The sequence below is a fragment of the Pararge aegeria genome, chromosome 13, assembly GCF_905163445.1.
Source record: "Pararge aegeria chromosome 13, ilParAegt1.1, whole genome shotgun sequence".
Lineage (NCBI taxonomy): Eukaryota > Metazoa > Arthropoda > Insecta > Lepidoptera > Nymphalidae > Pararge > Pararge aegeria.
The window spans coordinates 12,657,072-12,679,358 of NC_053192.1; positions in this window are offsets into that span (position 1 = coordinate 12,657,072).

Genomic DNA, 22,287 nt, shown 5'->3' on the forward strand with positions numbered 1-22,287 from the left:
CCACGCTCTTCAGACCAAAACTAAGCAATGCTGCTTTGCGACAATATTACTACTTACCCATACGAGCTCTGTCATGAATAGCTCTACTTTACTAAACTAAACTAGTACTAGTAAATAATAAAGAATACAGCATAGAAGAAAATAAGAAGCGTCTTCGCAGTGAGGACACAGCCTTATATAAACCGGTTGAATCTTATAACTTTTAGCAAAATACGTATGCTTTTACAAAACTTCTACGGCATATTCTGAGTACGGATGAAAACTTTGACCTGTAAAATGCAAGCTGAATATTTGAATAAAGAAATTGAAATTGAATTCCCGAGATGTGTACGCAATTTACATTGCTTATGGCAACTGATGTTAAACGTAACTTGAATGTAACACATAACAATATCTATTCAAATTCCGTTACTAAATTGACAAGGGCTTGCGTAATTGAATGCTACGTTAGGCAATTTGCATATATTCGTCCGCCCTTGTAAGTTATTGGTTATCTCGGATGACTTAGAAGTTTAATTAATTCAAAACATTGATATTGTGTTACGTAAAGACAATTTTCTAATGGTCAAACATTTTTAGTTATTGGGTTTTTGTCAATCAATCTCAGATCTCAGTATCAGCACGGAATTCACTCACTTTTTACCATTATTCATGAAAAAGAACCGCGAGTTTTAAGACTAAAGATTCGTCATTTGTTTTAAACCTAAAATTCAAAAGGTATGCTGTAGTTTGGTTTAATTTTTTAGCTCATTACCAATTTTACGAAACCCGAACAAATTTTGATGTGGTACTTTTGGATTCTACGGGCATCACCTCGTAACATCTTTTTTAGAATAATGGTTTTTAATGTCCATTTTATCTTTTGTGCGAACGATGCACCTTTTATTACTGCGCTACACTCATCATTTGGAAAACACAGTCCTACATACAGAATATCCATTACAACAAATAGTACTCGTTAAACTTGGAGTTGAAATAGACACTTAGTCAAAGCTTATTAGCAACGAAGTGGTTTTCTGTTTTGCCGGCACGCAATGAAATTGGAAATTAATAATAATTATAATCTCTATATTTCAGGCATAGCCCATAGTTATACATTTAAAAATTACAAAATTAGAGAAAAAGATAAAGAAATAATTAATAATATACAATATCATATTAAATATGCAATATAAATTTATTAAGATTGCATGTCATAAATGGTAACAATAAAAAAAAAATTACCATAACATAAATATTAATTAAGAATAAAATTTATTAACGAATGTACATACACGGGCTAGAACGTAAGCTAGAACGGGCCATTTAGCTTCCCAGTAAGTGTTTGCAAAATGCTGTTGCTGCTGCCGCGAAACCTGCTCATTAAAGATGCAGCTCTCTTCCTTATTTTTTTTAATAGAACTAATATTCCGTCTATTCATTTAAGTCCATTCTATCCGAAGTCAACAGATAGTATGATAATATTCTATAGTCATCTTTACTGACAAGGAAGAGTAGGAAAAGAATAACACTACGTCGATCTCAAGGTTTGAGCTTATTGAGTAATTATTAGGGCGTAAATGAGGTAAATCAATAAATAAAAGGTTTCCGAGTGTACCTAATTGCATTTAATTAACAAAACGATACCCAGTCTTGACGGTAATTATAAGCAAAGTGTATTCAGATTATTATTGTGTAATAATACGGACGTTAGACTGTTTACCGGCATGCACGGAAATTGGAAATTGATGGTCTATTAATGCTTCGAATAGCTATAACGGAAAGGTCGTCCGAGTTCCTGATATGAACGATTTAATCTATGCTAATGGTTTGAGGGTGGCACAGTCTAGCAACAGAGTAAACCTGTCGATCGCGCTAGTTAAGTTACGTCGATCCAAGTTGACTTCACTTAACTAGCGCGATTTGCTTGACTTGACTATAGCATGATTGAAGTTTGTCATCACACGATTCTCTTGCCTTTCTTATTCATCTTATCTTGAAACCGAAAGATGGATAGGAACCTATCCATCTTTCGGTTTCACGTCCATCGAACTTGAGATCTTACTGGTTTGATTTCGCGCCTCCAGAACGCATCTAGATGCATTCTGGAGGCGCGGTTGCTTTTAGCTATCCTTTGGAATATATCGGTGAATATAGTTCTTCAAAGGATTTCCTTGTTGCAGATTTTTTTTCCACGATAAATATCCGACGCAACCAATTTGGGAGTATCAAAGAGTGCACCTGACGAATGTTGCTGTATCTTGCCCAGCCTAGCTGGGTTTTCAGTCCTTGTTGAAGTTTTTCATGTACAAGGTAGTTGCATGAACTCTGATAATCGCACTAATTCATATGCAATTCATATGTAAAAAGGCTTTCTGCTTAAATCATCGAGGGTCTTTTTAAGTGTTGCGAACTATATTATATGATGTTAGGGATCACGCCTGCCCTTGCATTATCTGAGGTACCTCCAGCTTTATAAGAATAGTTCTACAAAAGGTGGCATAAAAACGGAGATGGTATTTTTACTGCATAGAACTTTTCAAAACTTTCCCCATTATAAAGTCTACAGAAAACACAAAAAAGCTTAGAATAGTCAACAAGTTGTATATGCTCTCTTTTGTATCCAGTGAAACGAAAAGACTCCCATATCCTCCTCATACTCATAAATCTATTCCTGTTTATGTATAGACCTATTTCGTGCTAAAATATACAAAGCTTTAAAAGCATTTATTAGAAGTAAAATTATTATAATATTACTTAATATTTACTTTCAAGTAACTAAAATCTTACGTAAAATGTAAGACCAAAACAAAATAATATAAATTGAAAATAAAGTACAATTCAAATGGATTCAGTTATTACGAGAGGATTTCATTCAGCAGCTGTAACGTTCAGTTCGCTAGACCTTTTACAGATAAGCAGCTTAAATTAATTCTCTTTAGTATTAATTAATATTTAAATAATGCGATTGCCCTGAGGCAAGTTATATTGCGAAAATGGAAATGGGCAGGTCAGGAAAGAAGGGAATGGAGAGAGCTTGGGGAGGCCTACTTCTTCTACCACAAGTAACAACAAATAAGAATTTAAGACTAGCTATTAAATAAATGTAATGAAATAAAATATGTAATTTGTTAAAATATGTATAAATTTAATTATGTTATGTACTTTAATTATGTGAACGAATGTAATATGTATTTCTTTATTGGTAGTAGAATAAATGGCATTTTTATTTTTTTATTTATTTATTTAATACGATTAAGAGTACCTGTTCATTAACAATAAATATTTTTTTGAATTTGCTTGAGATTTAAGTGGGTACTTACTTATTTATTAAGACTCCCTTACACATGTCACAAAATAATATATCATTATCTCAAAATGATTCTACTACGCACGTCTATAAACTAGCTGTCATTCCTTTTGAGCCGGTTACTTAATCAAGAATTAATACACTCTCTAAGGATTCATAGTTGACAATCATGACACGGCATTACTTAATGAGTTTCATCTTAGGTTTCATCGTAAGCCAAAATGTCGCGATCGTCATTTATCTATTAATAAATAAATGAATAAATAAATATACTACGTCGTCGTACGTATAAACGTGCAATATGGGCCAGAAATTATTGGATATTTGAAATTTCAGCATCAGCCTGTCCAGCCAGTCCTGCCATTTGTGAGGAAGCTGGCACTGCCACCGGTATTCCAAAAGCATGCTGAGCTCTCTAATAATCATAAAATTTGGTTAATCCTGATCAGAACAGTGTAAACGCAGTAGTGTGTCAATAATAGGTTGAGGGGGTGATGACGATGATGAGTATTAGCTAATTAATCATGTGTAAGCAAAATAACTATAATTAACATGTATCCAATGTTAACATATTAAAATAGACGATATATATATTATAAAAATGTAATATGAAGCAATGTGAAATCATCATGTGAACGTGTATATTATGAAAACTAAGCTTGTTATGCAAATTGCTATACTCCACGAAAAGCAGGAGATCTGTATATTATAATTTCTTCAATCCAGACAGATCTTCGGCAGTATATTTATATAGTATATTTAGTTATTTATTATTCATTTATTATTAATGTACCCTCTATGCACATTTCGCTCCGAAACTGGAGCATCCTCGGGAGAAATTGCAACATTACACATTACATCAAATAAACCTTGTTTATTCTTTTTTGATGGAATATTATGATGATATTATTGTCATAATATTCCATCAAAAAAGAATAAACAAGGTTAATTAACAATTTAAATCAACATACTAACTATAGACTACAATGGCTTGGTTGGTATCAAACAGCTAGCTACAAAAATATACAATTCCGAAATACAACGTTTGTGCTGCATGCATTACCGATACTGTTTCTGTTCAAGTTTGTACTAAACGTCAAAGGAATACTCGATATAAACAAGGTGCATCATTTTCATTCCTGTTACATTTGACGTGAGTTGGATTGATTCCAAAGCTTATATGCTACATTTTCACTGAGGATGTGCGACGTAGCTGAGCGATGCAAGATCGAGGCTATACATTGAAGCAATAATTTGAAAATATTCTTTGTAAACCGTAAAACTATATTCATTCACAAACGGTTGTTATTTAAAGTGTTACAACTTTCACCATTAGAATAAAATATATAGATAGATCGTAACTTTGATCGAGGATTCGCGTGTGATGATGAATTTGGAATTACGACCAATATATAATTTTAAAGGCCAACGATGTGCCGTAATTTGCTACTCAATGTGTCACTTACGCGTTATTTTGACACTTAGGGTCATCCGCAGTATTTTGTCTACATGTTAATTATAACATACTTTCCCAGGTCAGTATAAAAACTTAACGTTGTTTGTAAAGTTCATTTAGGGAGCTTAATTCAGCCGTTCGCCAACAGTGTTAGGCTTTGTGAGTTTAGCCAATGTGAATTAAAAGGCTATCAACAACAACCCTGTTAGAAAATTTCACACACATCTATGGCTATGCATTTTCCAACAACCTCTGTGGAGCAAAAGCTTTATGATTGTCAGTGATGAACAGAGAATTGTTGTTCGTATTTGCCACATTAATAGCAGAAATAGATTAGCTAGATATTTTTAGACTTCAGGGTTCCGTATCCTAAAAGTAATTGATAAATCCAAGCACAATGACTAGTTTTTTTTTATAACGGCTGCTAATCATCATACCAACTCATTACCGGACCACTACAGGACACGGGCTCATCCCACAATAGGGGTTAATATTGTTTTTTAGTAAAAGAAACGTCGCACGGATTAAATTCATAATATGTAGACCAACGGTACTGGCGATGTAAGACAATCAAGAAATGATTTCTTAAGCATTGTTTTATAGAACTCTAACAGTGCGTGTTGCCACTCATGGCTTGTATCCCTGGTATCTCACTAAGGGCGTCATAAGAACGCTCAGGGTCATGAAAGAGCTTGGAGTATCTCTACGGTTATCTAGATATTAGTATTTTTGCTTACAATTAGCAATATTAGTAAAATGAAAAAAAAGTTTGATAAGTATGTGATACAAAAATGAACATTTAACCCGATCTGTTTCCAGCTATCAACGCTTTTCCGGTATGAAAATTATTTTTGTGTGGAATAGTTGCTTTTTAGATAACCGTGAACTTATTACTTCAGTACAAGCGTAGAAGGCATCTTGTAACTTTTAAGGGGTTCCGCAACCATTATTATTTCTTTCATTATTCTCAAAATAGTTGTTACGTGTTTGCAAAAAGTACTTATGCTTGTAGTATATAAATGTTTAACATTTACATGGTAATAAAATGACATGGAAATGTATTTAAAAATATTTGGTGAAGAATTTGGAAAATCATTGAGGCGTATTATCATATTAACGAATATTTTTGTGACGGTTCTTAATTAGTGCCTAGAGTTTAGAATTTATGAAGTGTGTGTGAAGTAAATAGTCATATGCAAAATAAACTCGTAGTATACAAGAAAATTGCACGTCAGAAAGTGGCAAACTGGTGGCACTATTCTGATTCACAACGCCAAAAAAATACAGTTAAAACAATAAAAAAATATTCTATTATATTTGAAAGTATTTTGGTATACGGAACTTTCATGATGGCAGTTCTACTCACACGTAACTGTATTTTTTATTGGCATCGACAGTACTGGCATAAGACCAACAAACTCCGGTATTAAGTTGTCCGATCGAAAAGTGATAATTGATATAAATTACATCTGTAGGTGTACCTACAGAATACGTAGTTGATATGTAAATCGCCTACGTATTCTCACGTAGGCACTAAATATTGTGTCTTTGGTAAATTTCCTAAAATAAATAACAGCTTTGTTTAGCTATCTGGCATGTTTGCTCAGGAACGAACGCAGGACTATCATGACATTATGAGAAAAAGGACGTCTACTCTGCTGACAAGAATGCGCTCGAGCTCTGTAAGTATTCTGAATATGATAGCGGATAAAGTTGATTCAACGATACTGAGGATGCTAGTGCGGTAATAATGACTTATAAACATCAGAATCATTATACATTTTTTTTAATCTATTCTGTTTTATTTTATATAAATTTCATTCTTACTAACATAGTTTTTGAGTTACTAACAAGAAAATTCCAAACTGTTTTGAATGTTGCTTATAAAGATAGCCGGTAAGTATTGATCTAAATTAATAAATAACAATAATTATTATTATTTATTGATCATACTCAATGATTTGGCAAATTCGTTTTTTTAATCATTTGGCAAAGGAGAATGCCGGATGTAGTATGGGAGTTGGTTTCACATAGTACTTATAAGGTGCCTTCTTGGAATTTATCTCATTTTGAAGTATTTAATAATTACAATACATTACCAAAAACATTGAAACTCTAGTTCGCCGGATTTCAGAGTTACATGCAAATGAAGTTCGCGAGTTAAGGTTATTTTTGACATATGCGATTATTTTACCTACCTATTGATCACAATATATTAGAAGCATGAATCTTAATTTCATTAAAAGATTTTTTAACCGTCGAAACTAAGGAAGGATTTGAGAGTTTTTTTTTTTAAATTAAAACTTCATTTTTGATACCAATTTAATGAGGCACCAAACGATACCGGCATTCTCCTTTAGCTAATGATGCGTTATGTTCGCCAAATAAAAACAAATATATTATGTATGTAAAGCGGTGATAGTGCTGTGGATGGGGCTTCAACTTCACATTGGGGGGGGGGGGGGGGGGAATCCCTGTGAAAACATCGTGAGGAAACCTGAATACCTGAGAGTTCTCCATAATATTCTCAAAGGTGTATGAAGCCCAACAACTGGGCCTTAACCCCTTCTCATTGTGGGGGGAGACCCGTACCCTGTAGTGGGCCGGTAATAGGTTTGATATGATGACGATGATGATATTATGTCAGGCAAAACTGTAAATAAAAAAAATTTACAAAGAATGTTCAATCCTTGAGGATTGTAAAACGTATGATTAAGTAAGCTTAAGGGTAATAGGCATTGATTTAATATGTTACTATCGTAACAAGGCCATTGGTTATAGGTAACACATTTTCTCAGGCCCTATAGAAAAACATTGTGAGGGTGAAATTTCATATATGCTTATAAAATTATGAAGAGGAACTCAAAACTTCGACTCGTTAAAGTTTGCAGCTGAAGCGGATCAGCCGACTTCTTTTTCCTGCGAAAATTATGTACTTAAATTATTTCAATACACTACGACCATCTAGCCTCAAGGTTAGCTTGTGTTATGGGTACTAAGATGACTGATGAATATTTTTATAAATAATATACACTAAATACTTATAATATACAGATGAACACCCAGACACTGAAAAACGTTTATTTTCATGAAAAAAATTAAAAATGAAAAATTCTTTATTTGTTATCTAAATTTAATTACAAAACAATAGGCTAAGACCTCCATTTAAGTTTGGAAAAAACCTGTATTTGAAGGTCTCGCTCTTTCCGATATAAAGTTTACACATATACTAATAACATGACTTAACCAATTTATTACAATTTTATACTTTTTTGTGTTTAGAATTTTTCAAAATCAATCATGCAAGCATGCAAATATGTGAGTGTGCGTGTGTAAGTGTTTGAGTGTGTGTGTGTGTGTGTGTTTATGTGTGTGCTTTTACTTTATAATCAGGAAGAGAGATTCTGTCTCATCGTACGTTAATGATTTTAACCAATTTGTTACTGTTTTTTTAAAGTCATGCAGTTTCTGTGGATAAATATTCAAAACTCTATTTATTCTATTATACAGCAGACAAGATTGCATCTTTAGTTGCCTAGAGGCAAAGGCTGTTTTTGTGTTAACTGTAGCGACAATGCGACAATTTGTTCTTTTATTTAAAGTTACTGGATCAAAGTGTAGTGTTTTATGAATTTTTAAGATTACTAGGAATATATATAATTGTCTGACAATATACACAAAAAAAATCCGTTTGTGGGAATCGAACCCACGGCCTTGGACTCAGAAAGCAGGGTCACTGCCCACTGCGCCAGTCGGCCGTCGCCATGTGTAGGAGTATGTGTCTTTTGCCATTCTGGCGAACGTCGATTGTTCTTTTAAAAAAAGCCGTTGGAATTCTTCAATAAAATCTTTCTGTTTTCCAACAGAAAATAATATTCATTGAAACAACTGACGAAAAACGGATGGGACTGTGAACGGAAACCGTTACGAGTGTTTTTTAACGACAACATGTTACAATTTTATGAAAATGTTTTTAGCTTACTGTTGGTGACGGTAAGCGAAAACTTGGCAGGTACTTATAAATGTTACTCAACGGAAAATCAAGTGTAAACATTTATTTTTATTTATTTTTATCACTTAGGCCCAAAAGATTCTATGAGGTCTATGAGGTATATTTAACGTAACTATGTACACATTTTGTATGTAATCAATGCATCAAAAGTTCCATCTATGCCTATTTGAATAAAGAAAATGTTGACTTTGTCTTATTTGTCTTTTAGGTACATAAGACAGATCCTAAATTCAAAATTTAAAGTAGACTCTAAAAGTATATTTGAAATAACAGGTCTGTTTTTAGTGATTTCACCTCAAATCTGATTATACTATTATAAAGTTCAGAATTACCGCACTTTGAGTTTGAGTTCAAATGTACTAAATAATTACGTGTTGAAGTCATTGAAATCGGTTAAATTAACATTAAAAAATATAATATTACTTTGCCTTATAACAATATAGACAGGGCAAGATATTCAGTAAACGCGAGACCGTTTCTCAAGATAGCTACATGTCTCCTTTGTCTTTCAGGAATACTCAGATAAATCTGTCTAGATTAAGTGGACGTGTTCTCACGAAGATGTATGGACTTGGACGGATACTTGTCTAGAAGGCAGCTCGTTTCGAAGACGTTGAACTATCGTATGCTTTAAAGATAAGGCTGCACGTTCAACCAATCAGCAAAAATGATCGGATTTACATACATTTCTCACAATTTTGAGAGCACGATTAAAATAATTACCATGATGTTATTTTTGTATACCAATACAAGTTATATATTTAACGACAACCTGAACTAGTAACACGATACCCAAAGTGGTCTTTATCGAGCCCCGTCGACGACGACCTGAGATTAATTCCTCGTCAGCAGAAAAAAAAAGGTTTAGGGGGATGTAAATCGGGGTCAACGATAGAGGACTTTATATTTAAACTATACAGGTTGTGAATAGTTTCATTATTAATCTCCCAAAGTATTAAGATAAGCGGGTTCAATCGAAAACCGAAAACATAATAATTGATCTACGAGACAAAAATAATTGTGCTGATTTCAGCTGGTCTAATTGATCTAACCGAAAGGGCAATATCCACTTCCAGTCTGATGTGAACAGACTTCTTATGAAAAACCACTAAACCAAAATATATACTTAGTTGAAACAGAAACATTTGTGATTTGCGGTTATGTCAATTGTCATTTTTGAAAACGTGAACTTATTACAAATTTCTATCAATAAATCGTATCTATTCATAACTCTTACAATGCTTATCCTTAAGTTCTTTATAACTCGTACTGGAGATTTTCTCAATTAAATATCATCAGCATATCCTGTGCTTACCCTCTATGCACGCCACTGGCCACCAGCCAGCCAGCCCAGCGTTGTGATTATGGGCGTATTCTCCCCTTGGGATAGGCGGAGAGGAGGAGGAGACGAATGATGATGATGACCCGATCATCATCATCATTCTTCTCCTCATTAATAAATTCAGAAAACTCTGAATAACGAACTGAATATTAAAAAGATAAAGAAGAATAGAAAGCCTATCCTTAAGTATTTATGACTAGTATTGGAGATTTTCTTCATTTTATATCATCTGCATACCCTGTGCATACCGTCTATGCACGACACTGCTGGTGGCTGGCGATCGCATTAGATGGTTTTTTTAAACTGTGATAGACTAGCGCTTGTTTACAATCTCACCTGATGGAAAGTGTAGATGTGACCTAAGATGGGACGTGCTTGCCTAGAAGATGCGTATTCACCCTTGTTTTAAAGATACCCAGGTTGTAAGAATTAGGAAACACAGAACTCGGAAGGGCGTTCCAAACCACAGCTATTCGTATAAGAAAAGGAGAGGCAAAAGGCTTCGTGCGGGTTTTTAGGATATTACAATTTTTGGTAGTAGGCCCTTAGACGTAGGACACTCGCGGGAAAAAGCGGGGTGACAACTCTATTCTGATCTAACATCACCACACGGCATAATGAAGGAATGAATGAAATGATTATACTTTTATTGCACACCACAAAAATAACATAAGAAAAGAAAAGTATAACAAAACAACGTTTACAATTAGCCGCCTTAACGCTTCATAGTGATTTCTTCCAGGTAACCAATGGCGAAGAATCAAATAAAGAAAATGGTTAGGTTAATAATACCAGACGCTAATATTAATAGTTTGTCGTATTTTCATGTCATCAAAAGGTTTCGTTTATCTTGTAGATCAATCCGGATCTTCATATCAGCATTTTTAAGAAATTAGCACGTTAAGCCGTCAATTCTTGTAGTTACTTTGCTCGCCAACCTTCATTGAAGCAGTGTACTGGATCTATGCTCCTAAACCCTCTCTCCTATAAGAATTTGTATGAATACGCTTTTGAATTAATCCATCTTCACAATAAACAATAGATACCATTTGATCAAATGGATTAACAATTAAAACACCTATTTTCTCCTTCATAACAATATAAAAACCCTAGTCCAATAAAACAAATTGGTAAACGCCGTAAATTAGTCCGGTCACGCATAAGTCGAGAAACTTTCCAAAACTTTGTTGATTGGTACATTCCGTGAGCTTTGCTAAAATATCGCCTGGGCCTAGTTTTTACAATGTAGGCAGTAGGTATATTATATACTAGCTGTTGCCCGCGACTTCGCCTGCGTTTGATTTTGTTTTTTGTTGTGGCGTTCAATTTAGTTGTAGTTCTAAAAACAATTAAAGTATTCAGTATCGCTAAGCCTTAAATGAGGGGTTTGCTGCGAAGTTCTGTCCTCTATTTGGAGATAGACACACATTCAGATCTACAACAAAGTTTGGACAAAATTAAACACATATTATAACCTTTATAGTACAAAACTTTATAGCAAGCAATCGCCGAAGCGTCTCACCAGATCAGACCAGAAAAAACTGGTGTAATTGAGATTTTATATCAATTTATCTCAATATTAATGTTACTAAAAATGTTTTAATTAAAAAGCCAGGAAGGTAAGATTTGAAAATGTACAGCTAGCAACTTTAATTAATTTTAAAATAAACTAACAAAAGTTAAATTTTACATTAAAGTTTTAAAGAAATCATAATATAACAGAGACCTTATAAAACATGGAAAAACTAAAATAGTATTATTGATAGTACTACCAACTACCAATAGCCTAGTATCACGTCATAATCTTATGAGGTAATAAAACGGGATTGTAACGTAAAATCACAGTAAAACTTGATCCCGATTTGATCGTAACCGCCGATGTCGATCGGAATGATTGCGCAAATGTAAAAATTCCGTATTTCGAATACGGAATTACGTCGTAATCGTAACCATCTGGAAATGGCGTTCCGGAATAAAATGTCAGGGTTTGCTACTTTATTTCCAAAGAAATCATTTTCTTCTGCTCAGTTAAACATAAAGTTTGTTTGACCTTATCATCTTAAAAGATGTATTTCTATGGAATTTTATAAAGCCACGTTCTGTTATAATAATTAATTAAGTGCAATAATGGTTATAAATAAATATGAATATATATGTCGGAGATTAAAATTAAAGTGATTATTATTTAGAACGCCATCTGTTATAAAATAGTTGTACTACACAAAATTGTGAAGCGCCGTCTATGTGCGAACTCAGGTATTGTTTGTTCTAGTTTATTTAATCACTCAATTGACTTCAATCGTTCGGTTGAGTTTGACATTCAAACCTGGGTGGGGTTGGTGTGGCGGGGGTTGACGATTTGTTTAGAGTAGGGCTGGTGCCCGGTGGACAGTTGTTGTTGAGAGCTTAGTGGAGCATGGTCTCTAGTCACACCGCCGCGCCAAACCCATCGTTCGCTACATAGTGCTATTTACCTAGTTATGTACAAAGTGTTTAAAAGTGATATCTGTGTGAACTACAGTGTGTTAATTATTATTCGAAGTGGAAATATTGTGTGCAATAAATCATGTGATTAGCTTCTCGCGTTTATTTGCCCGAGTACCCACAATTATGCAATCGGATCAAGAAGAAGAACTCGCCCACGATAATGAGGTGCCACCGCGGCCTCCGTTATCAGAAGTGGGATCGGCTCGGGCTCCGGAGAAGCCTGATGACTTATTGAGTGCATTACTGGACTTAAAAAACCAAAATATGAAGCAGTTAATCGAGGCAATTAAACTACCCTCATCGCCGAAATTATCGCTGCCTGATTTCAACCCTGAACATCAAGATACGGATCCACGGGCATGGTGCTCCACTGTAGACCTCTGTTTGTCTGAGAAGCCTCTCCAGGGTGGTGCGCTTGTGATTGCTTTGAGTAAGGCATTGAAAGGAACTGCATCTACGTGGCTTTCGCAAGTTTCTTACGCCGGTATTACTTGGGACCAGTTTAAGGACATTTTTCTAGCGAGATTCGACAGTAATGAAACCAAAGCTGCAACCTTAATTAATTTGAATAATAGTCGTCCGAAAGAAAACGAGTGTCTAGCTGCGTACGGAAGTCGTCTTATGTCTACGATTATGACAGCGTGGAAAGATCTTAAGACTGAGAAGATAGCGGTGTCTTACGTGCTCGCACATTTAGCACAATTTGATAATCGCTTGCAGAGACTAGCCTACACTACCGATATTACCAGTCGTAACAAGTTGCAACAGGAATTAAAGGCGTTTTCTATTCTAAAACGAAAACAAAACAACGATAATGAACTACCCTCATGTTCTGAGAATAAGCGATTCAAACCTACAGGGTCGAATGATTTCCGCTGCAAATTTTGTGGAATCCGAGGCCACAAGGCAACATTTTGTAGAAAAAGGAAATATCAGCAAAATCTTACAAAGAAATTTCAACCCAACTCTGACAAGACTTCCCAATCAAGCAAATCGGTGGTTTGTTTCCGATGTGGTGAAAGAGGCCATATTTCCACTCAGTGTGCTTCATCGAGCGGCAGCGGTGGCGCTGGCAAAGCCGGCAGCAGTGCGCGTAGCGCCGCGGGCGGCGGCAGCGCTCTTGTAGCGTCTGAGCGGCGACGCGTGGATACATGCGAGATTCGTCCAGTCACCGGTCGATTAAATCAATCAGGTCAGTCGTTTTCATTTTGTTATGATTCTGGTGCCGAATGCTCTCTTATTAAAGAAAGTTTTGCAAATAGGTTATCAGGTGTGCGTTATAATTAACTCGTTAATATTACCGGTATTGGAAATTCAAGTGTTTATAGTAAATCGCAAATTTTAAGTACAGTTACGATTGACGGTCACAGTTTAGAAATTTTGTTTCACGTTATATCTGATGAGTTTTTACATTACGAAATTATGATAGGTCGTGATATTTTAAAGCTTGGTTTTTCAATTACGATAACTGCGGATACTTTTTCTATTTCAAAGTGTAAGATTGTTCATGAATGTAGTATTTCTAATTCGGATGTTGATTTTACGAATATTGATACGGATATACCAGCTAAGGATAGACCGCGGCTATTGACATTGCTTAAAGATTATTCAGATGCTTTTATTAACGGTTTACCACGTTCAAGGGTCACAACCGGAGAACTAAAGATTCGTTTAGTAGATCCTAGTAAAACGGTTCAACGTCGTCCTTACCGCCTTTCGCCTGATGAACGACAGTTAGTTCGTGATAAAATTAATGAAATGTTAGATGCGGGTATTATCCAACCTAGTTGTTCACCTTTTTCGAGTCCCATAATATTAGTTAAAAAACGAGACGGTACAGAGCGATTATGTGTGGATTATAGAGAACTAAACAGCAACACGGTTCCTGATCGCTTTCCTTTACCTATTATTTCGGATCAAATTGCGCGTTTATGTGGGGCTAATTATTATACGTGTCTAGACTGTGCCAGTGGGTTTAACCAAATTAAATTACATCCGGATAGCGTTGAGCTTACTGCATTTGTAACCCCGGACGGTCAATTTGAATATCTTACAATGCCGTTTGGATTACGCAATGCACCTAGCGTTTTTCAACGTTCAGTCACTCAAGCTCTTGGCGACTTAGTACATTCGTATGTTATTATTTACATCGACGATGTTATGATACCATCACAAGACATCGATCAGGGTCTCGAAAGACTACGTGTGGTTCTTGACACTTTAACCAAATGTGGATTTTCTCTAAAACTTTCAAAGTGTTCTTTTCTCAAACGTAAAGTCGAGTATCTTGGTTATGAAATATCTGCAGGACAAGTAAAGCCCAATCCTGCTAAAATTAAAGCGCTTACACAGCTACCTCCCCCTGAAACAGTCCAACAATTAAAGCAATTTATTCGACTTGCCTCTTATTTCCGTAAATTTATTCCAAACTTTTCTAAAGTAATGAAACCACTTTTCTCTTTGACTACTGGTAACGGTAAACTTAACTGGAAACCAGAGCATGAAAATATTCGGCAACAAATTATCGCGATTTTAAGTGACAAACCGGTACTAATGATTTTCAACCCTGACTATCCCATAGAGTTGCACACGGACGCCAGCGCTGATGGCTACGGTGCTATTCTTTTTCAAAATGTTGACGGTGTGTTACGCGTAGTAGAGTACTTTAGTAAACGTACCACTAATCCAGAGTCTAGATACCACTCCTATGAGCTGGAGACCCTAGCAGTGGTTAATGCTATAAAACATTTTAGACATTATTTGCAAGGTCGTAAATTCACCGTACTCACAGATTGTCAATCCTTAAAAATGTCTCGTAACAAGATAGATTTAACCCCCCGAGTCCACAGGTGGTGGGCTTTCTTACAGGCTTTCGAGTTCGATATTATTTATAGAGAAGGTAAAAGGATGAATCACGTAGATTTTCTGTCTAGAAATCACCTTCACGAGCCTTCTGCTCCAGTTAGGCCGGTTACAGTAAATAAGGTAGAACAGAAACGTGTAGACATAGCAACTCTATCCGATAATTGGTTACTTGCAGAGCAGGAACGCGATTCCGAAATTCTAGAGCTCGTTAATAAGATTAAAGCTGAAGAACTACCTACAGAGATAGCTAAAACTTACGAATTACGTTCAGGTGTTTTGTTTCGTAAAGTACAAAGAAATGGTCGTACTCGTTGTTTGCCGATAGTACCTAGGGCGTTCCGCTGGTCTGTTGTTAATCAGGTACACGAGTCTATCGTACACTTAGGTTGGGAGAAGACCCTTGAGAAAGTCTTTGAACACTATTGGTTTGAAAAGATGTCTAAATTTGTCCGTAAATTTGTTGAAAATTGTATGACGTGTAGACTTTCCAAAACTAGTTCTGGAAAAGTACAGGCAGAGTTACACCCTATACCAAAAATAAGTGTTCCGTGGCACACAGTCCACGTGGACATCACAGGTAAATTAAGCGGTAAAAGTGATCGAAAAGAGTATGTGATAGTGCACATTGATGCGTTTACTAAATTCGTTCTTTTAAACCATACCACGCGTATAGATGCTAAAAATGCTATCGAAGCTCTTAAAGCAAGTGTTTCTTTGTTTGGGACGCCGGTTCGTGTCATTGCGGACCAAGGTCGTTGTTTCTCTAGTAAAGAGTACAGAGAGTTTTGCGATTCTCACAATATTAAATTACACCTCATAGCAACTGGCTCCAGTAGAGCCAATGGCCAAGTAGAGCGTGTGATGAGTACATTGAAAGGGATGCTTACTGCGGTAGAGACAAGCGAGCGTTCATGGCAAGACGCACTTGGTGAAGTACAACTTGCTATCAATTGTACGATCAGTCGCGTGACAAAATCCAGTCCTTTAGAACTTTTAATAGGGCGTGTAGCGAGACCGTTATCATTATTGAGTCCTGATAATAACGAGGTCGAAATCGATCTTTCTGATGTAAGAGAGCAGGCAGTCCAGAACATAACTAAAAACTCTAATTATGATAAAGCTAGGTTTGATGCAACTAAGGCTAAAATCTTAAAATTTAATGTTAATGATTATGTTTTGTTAAAAAATGAAGAACGCAACCAGACTAAACTTGATCCTAAGTTTAAGGGACCTTTTAAGGTCATTGAAATTCTTGATGGTGACAGATACCTTCTGAAATCTTTAACTGGTAATCGTACTTACAAGTGGGCTCACGACAGGCTCCGAAGGTTGCCTGAATGTGAAGTTCCCTTAGACTTGGATGACGATAGTGACGAACATGTTGATGAGGATGCTTAAACGTACACATTGGCTAGGCGTAGCTACAGACATCGGACGTGTCGCTTCCAAACTATGTATTGGTGTAATGAGCGTCCGACTATGTGGTGAAACCTGGGTCTCAGTGGAGACTACTTTTGGCAACTTGGTGTTGCTTTGGGTCTCAGTGGAGACTACGTTTGGCAACTTGGTGTTGCTTTGGGTCTCAGTGGAGACTACGTTTGGCAACTTGGTGTTGCTTTGGGTCTCAGTGGAGACTACGTTTGGCAACTTGGTGTTGCTTTGGGTCTCAGTGGAGACTACGTTTGCCAACTTGGTGTTGCTTTGGGTCTCAGTGGAGACTACGATCGGCAACTTGGTGTTGCTTGGGTCTCGTGGAGACTACTGTGTTGGCCTATGTGGCAGTTGGGCAAAATGTTGTACGATTAAGCAATTATTGTTTCTTTGATGTATGGCTATGTAGCTGTTATTTTGATCAACTTTGATTTGTGGAACTTTTCATTCAGACAAATGATTTTGATTACAATTAATTGTGTACAGATGAATTACGTTGCCTCATTTTGATTAACATGTCAGGTAGGCCGAACCTTGTAACTAAGGTGCCTCAAATGTTTCTTTTTTTTGTCGACAGGTACACTGCCACACGAGGACGTGTGATTGTCAGTTCTGGCCGTGTCGGAGATTAAAATTAAAGTGATTATTATTTAGAACGCCATCTGTTATAAAATAGTTGTACTACACAAAATTGTGAAGCGCCGTCTATGTGCGAACTCAGGTATTGTTTGTTCTAGTTTATTTAATCACTCAATTGACTTCAATCGTTCGGTTGAGTTTGACATTCAAACCTGGGTGGGGTTGGTGTGGCGGGGGTTGACGATTTGTTTAGAGTAGGGCTGGTGCCCGGTGGACAGTTGTTGTTGAGAGCTTAGTGGAGCATGGTCTCTAGTCACACCGCCGCGCCAAACCCATCGTTCGCTACATAGTGCTATTTACCTAGTTATGTACAAAGTGTTTAAAAGTGATATCTGTGTGAACTACAGTGTGTTAATTATTATTCGAAGTGGAAATATTGTGTGCAATAAATCATGTGATTAGCTTCTCGCGTTTATTTGCCCGAGTACCCACAATTATGCAATCGGATCAAGAAGAAGAACTCGCCCACGATAATGAGGTGCCACCGCGGCCTCCGTTATATAAATATACTACGACAGCACACTCATCGCCATCTTAGTAGTAAGCGTAGCTTGTGTTATGGAACTAAGATAACTGATGATTATTTTATGAATAACTAGCTGTCTCAGTGATCTTCGTACCGCCAGACAATGTGTTTGTGATGTGTATTATATTTTAATACTTATTATCCTATTCCGGACTAAGAAAAATTCAAAAAATCTAATATCATAACAATATTATCCAGCCCTTCTTGAGTTACAAATGTTGTAACTAACACAACTTTCTTTTATATGGATATACATAAATACTGATAATATACATATAAACACTCGGACACTGAAAAACATTCATGTTCATCACACAAACATTTTCAAGTTGTAGAATTAAACCCGCGGTCTTGGTACTCAGAAAGCATAGTCGCTGCCTACTGCGCAAATCGGCCATAGTTTCATGTGTCTGCGTGCACACCTAATGAATGTCCATCCGAGCAATAATATGTAGAGGCCCCTTGCCTTGTATTTTTGTTTTGCCTAGTACATGAATTCGTACTACGAATGTATCTGTTTCAAATATGTTTTGTCTGCTGATTTCGTGCTACCAACTCATTTTGATAGATTTTAACTAATCATTCGATTCGAAAAAGGAGTTTTAAGCTATATATTAGTCAAGAGCCAAGAATTAAGTTTCAGCGGGTGATAATATGGGATTCATTATAGCTGACCTCTCGTCACATCTCATAGACTTTTTTGTGCAGAAATTAACCGTTTTCCAGTCTTCGTTAAAATAAACCATTTCATGTATAACCGACTATTCAATATAGTACGATGAAAAATTTGTAGTGTTACCTATTTTTATAAGTCACATTGATCGTCACGTCACAATCATCAGATTACTTTTATCATACCCCTGTACACTGGCTCAAGTGTCCTCTCTCGTAGAAGAGTGGGATTTTTAACGTGTATCCTCCGCGCTGCTCTGATACAGATCGGCTTAGTAAGACAGGAAATCCTTACAAAACTGTTATAATTTCTACACTCCATTCGTATTAGTCTTGAGTTCATATTGTGTCCAGTGACTGTCTGTGACTCGCTTGATATCGTCTTTTAATTTAGTCAGAAGTTTAGCAACACTAAGCTTTCCGATGCGAGGGTGCCACTCCAGCAACCTGGGACGTCCAACGTCGCCCGGTCGACCGAAGAACGTGCGACTTTATCTATACTACAAGCACATTTTTTTCACGAGCTGTAATCTTCCTCAAAATATCATTCTGTGAATAAATTAAGGAAACCAAAAAAGTTTAAGTTTTCGAAAATATCTATTAATAATAAAAAAGTTAAACAAAGTGAAATAACCAGCATTTTAACCAGCGAAATCCTATTCCTATTACGAAAATCCATTAGTTTTCATTTAATGCTACCGTATTTTTGCGAGGTCGTAAATCCTGTGAAGGATTTCACTCTAAACATGCCCATTAACTCTTTTTACAGCCAGTTGGCTTTGGATAGCTGTGCTTTATACATTTATATTTGGTATTAAAAATGGGAAATTTAATTGCAAGCAAGATGACTCTATGCACTTCGTATAACCTAAAGAACTTTATATGAAGAGGCAATTCCTACATGGTTTTAAACCATTCCTTTGGGGTTCTTTTGTTTCGTTTTCCTTAACCACCTATTACCATAGTTGAGGCGAAAAACAGAAAAAATAATGAAATCAGTCTAGCCATTTTAGAGTTATTGCAATGCGGCATGCAAACACGGCAATTGATTTTTTGTATATTAATGTATATACGTTATAGATATGTAGATCATTTTTTTTTTAACCATTGTTATTGTACGCATTAATGATAATTCGGTTAGAACTCAAGATCATCATCATCACCATAATACCAACCTATTAACGCCTCACTAAAGGGCACGGGTCTCCTCTTCAATGAGAAGGAGTTAAGGCCGTAGTCCACGCTGGCCCAATGTGGATTTTTGGACTCTACTTACCTTTGAGAACATTAAAGTTGAACATCCAGCGTTGAAGCGAGTGATATTTTAATTGCTTAGATTGCATATCTTAATATATATAAATCTCCTGTCACGATGTTTGTCCGCGATGGACTCCTAAACTACTGAACCGATTTTAAATAAAATTGGCTCACCGTGAGCAGTCTGGTGCAACTTAAGAGATAGGATATCTTAGATCTTTAATTATAGTCGCAATTTTATTTTATTGCAAAATATTTGTCACATGTTATATTTATATATATATATTTATATACTACAATACTCACTTAAGGCTAAGCGATACTGAATACTTTAAAAACAAAATCAAACGCAGACGAAGTCGCGGGCAACAGCTAGTAGACTATATAACTTAAATAAAAGTTAGAGGTGCGCTTAGAGTCGAATCGGCCCCCGATAAAGAAATCGAAGTCCTAACAACTGGGCTATCAATGCTCCTAAAGAACTAAAGATATAAATTCATATTACTTATAAATATGCATTTATTGAATATAATATGATTTAAGCGCATTAGCGAGGAATTAATTCTAAATACACATAATCACTACGTTACGTGTACGTTGGATTGGCTTCAACCACCCATTATTTGAAACCTTCAATCACGTTAACATTACCAATCGCAAATGACGGTGTTGGGGACCTACTTCAGTTTCACATTACCTAAGTATAGGCTTTTATTTCCCTATCACAAATGACAGCAAAAAAATGCGTGACCTAGTAGCAGCACCGCAGTCATATTAGTTGATGGTTAGTAGTTAGGCATGATAGTTAGTCATTTTGTTTTTTTAGTTTTTTTTTTTCCTTAGTTATGCAAGTACCTATTTTAGCGTTTCTTTTTTTTTCTTATTTTCATTTTAATTTTCTTTTGTTTAGCGGCTAAATATCACGAAATTTGGTGGTAAACAAAGAGTGTCTTTTGTGTTATGCATGCTGAGTTAGCCTTGAAGTGGGGTGTACAGCATTATAAAACAATTGTTACATGTGTCCATATATTAAGATAGGTTGTATACACGTTGGCTTCCTAATAAATAAATAAATAGCGCTGGATAACCACGTTAACCCAAAATAGATAGGATGATATTGCTCTAACCAGGTTGCTTCTTTAATTGTTTTAAGTGACAATGTGAGATGGTGATGACAAAGGAAAAACAAACGGCTAAGTTTGTTGTGGGCTTCTTCTTAGACCAAGGCGCTTTGGATCCCTCGTAGCTTTAGTTTTAAGTTGAAGTAGTTATCGCCATGTTATATTTTACATGTAATGTACGTATCAAAAGTGCCTATTTGAAAAAAGAAATATTTGATTTGACTTGACTTGATGCTCTATTTTGCAAGTTCGAAAGAAGATTTGGCATCCATCAGTCATTAATAAAGAATAATAATCGTTAAAAGAAGAGTCGAAATCGCATTGTTACTTGGTTCACATGCAGAAGGTTAAACCGACGTCTTATTATAATATGTGGCAACACTTTATGTATTCATCATCGTTAAGCCTTAGGGGTTTTTTGCTGTCTTTAAATACTACCTGTATTAAAATATTGACTGAAAAAAAAAAAATCTAAAAATCTGTTAAGTTATTTTGTATTATGTTGTCAATGTACAAATTCGAGCCTGTTACAGTTTAATTATAAGTACAATATATCATCATCGTCATCCTCATCCTCAAGCCTTTACTAACTTACTACAGGGCATCGGTATCCAATCAGAATGAGAAGGGTGTAAGCCGTAGTCCATGTGTGGATTGGTAGACTTCAAACGCCGTTGAAAAGTTAAAAACACTATTGAGATCTCTCAGCAATGCAGGCTTTTACGCAATGTTTTTCCTTCACCGACAAAGCAAGTGATATTTAAATTGCTTAAAATAAAACGCATATAACTCCGAAAAGTCAGTGGTGCGTTCCCGGTTTCGAATTTGGTCTCCACGAAAGGAAAGCCGAAGCCTTACCCACTAGGATATCACTTAATAGAATATATTAAAAACAAACACACTTTTGAAAATACATCCATTCATTATACCCAATGAAGCTTAACTTTAAAATTGTTTTCATGTATAAGCCAACTTTTTAAATATATCCGCCAATTCATCAAACCAATAATTTAACTCATATTGGTTTGAAAAATGTAGTAAATTCAAACACAAAGTCGTAAATATCAATTCATTAATAATTTATTCTTATAATAGAACACACTACTAATTCCCATTGCAACCAGTTGTACAATATGTTAATATGTTGTGAAAGTAACTTTTACTGTCTGTTAATATAACTACGTTTACTT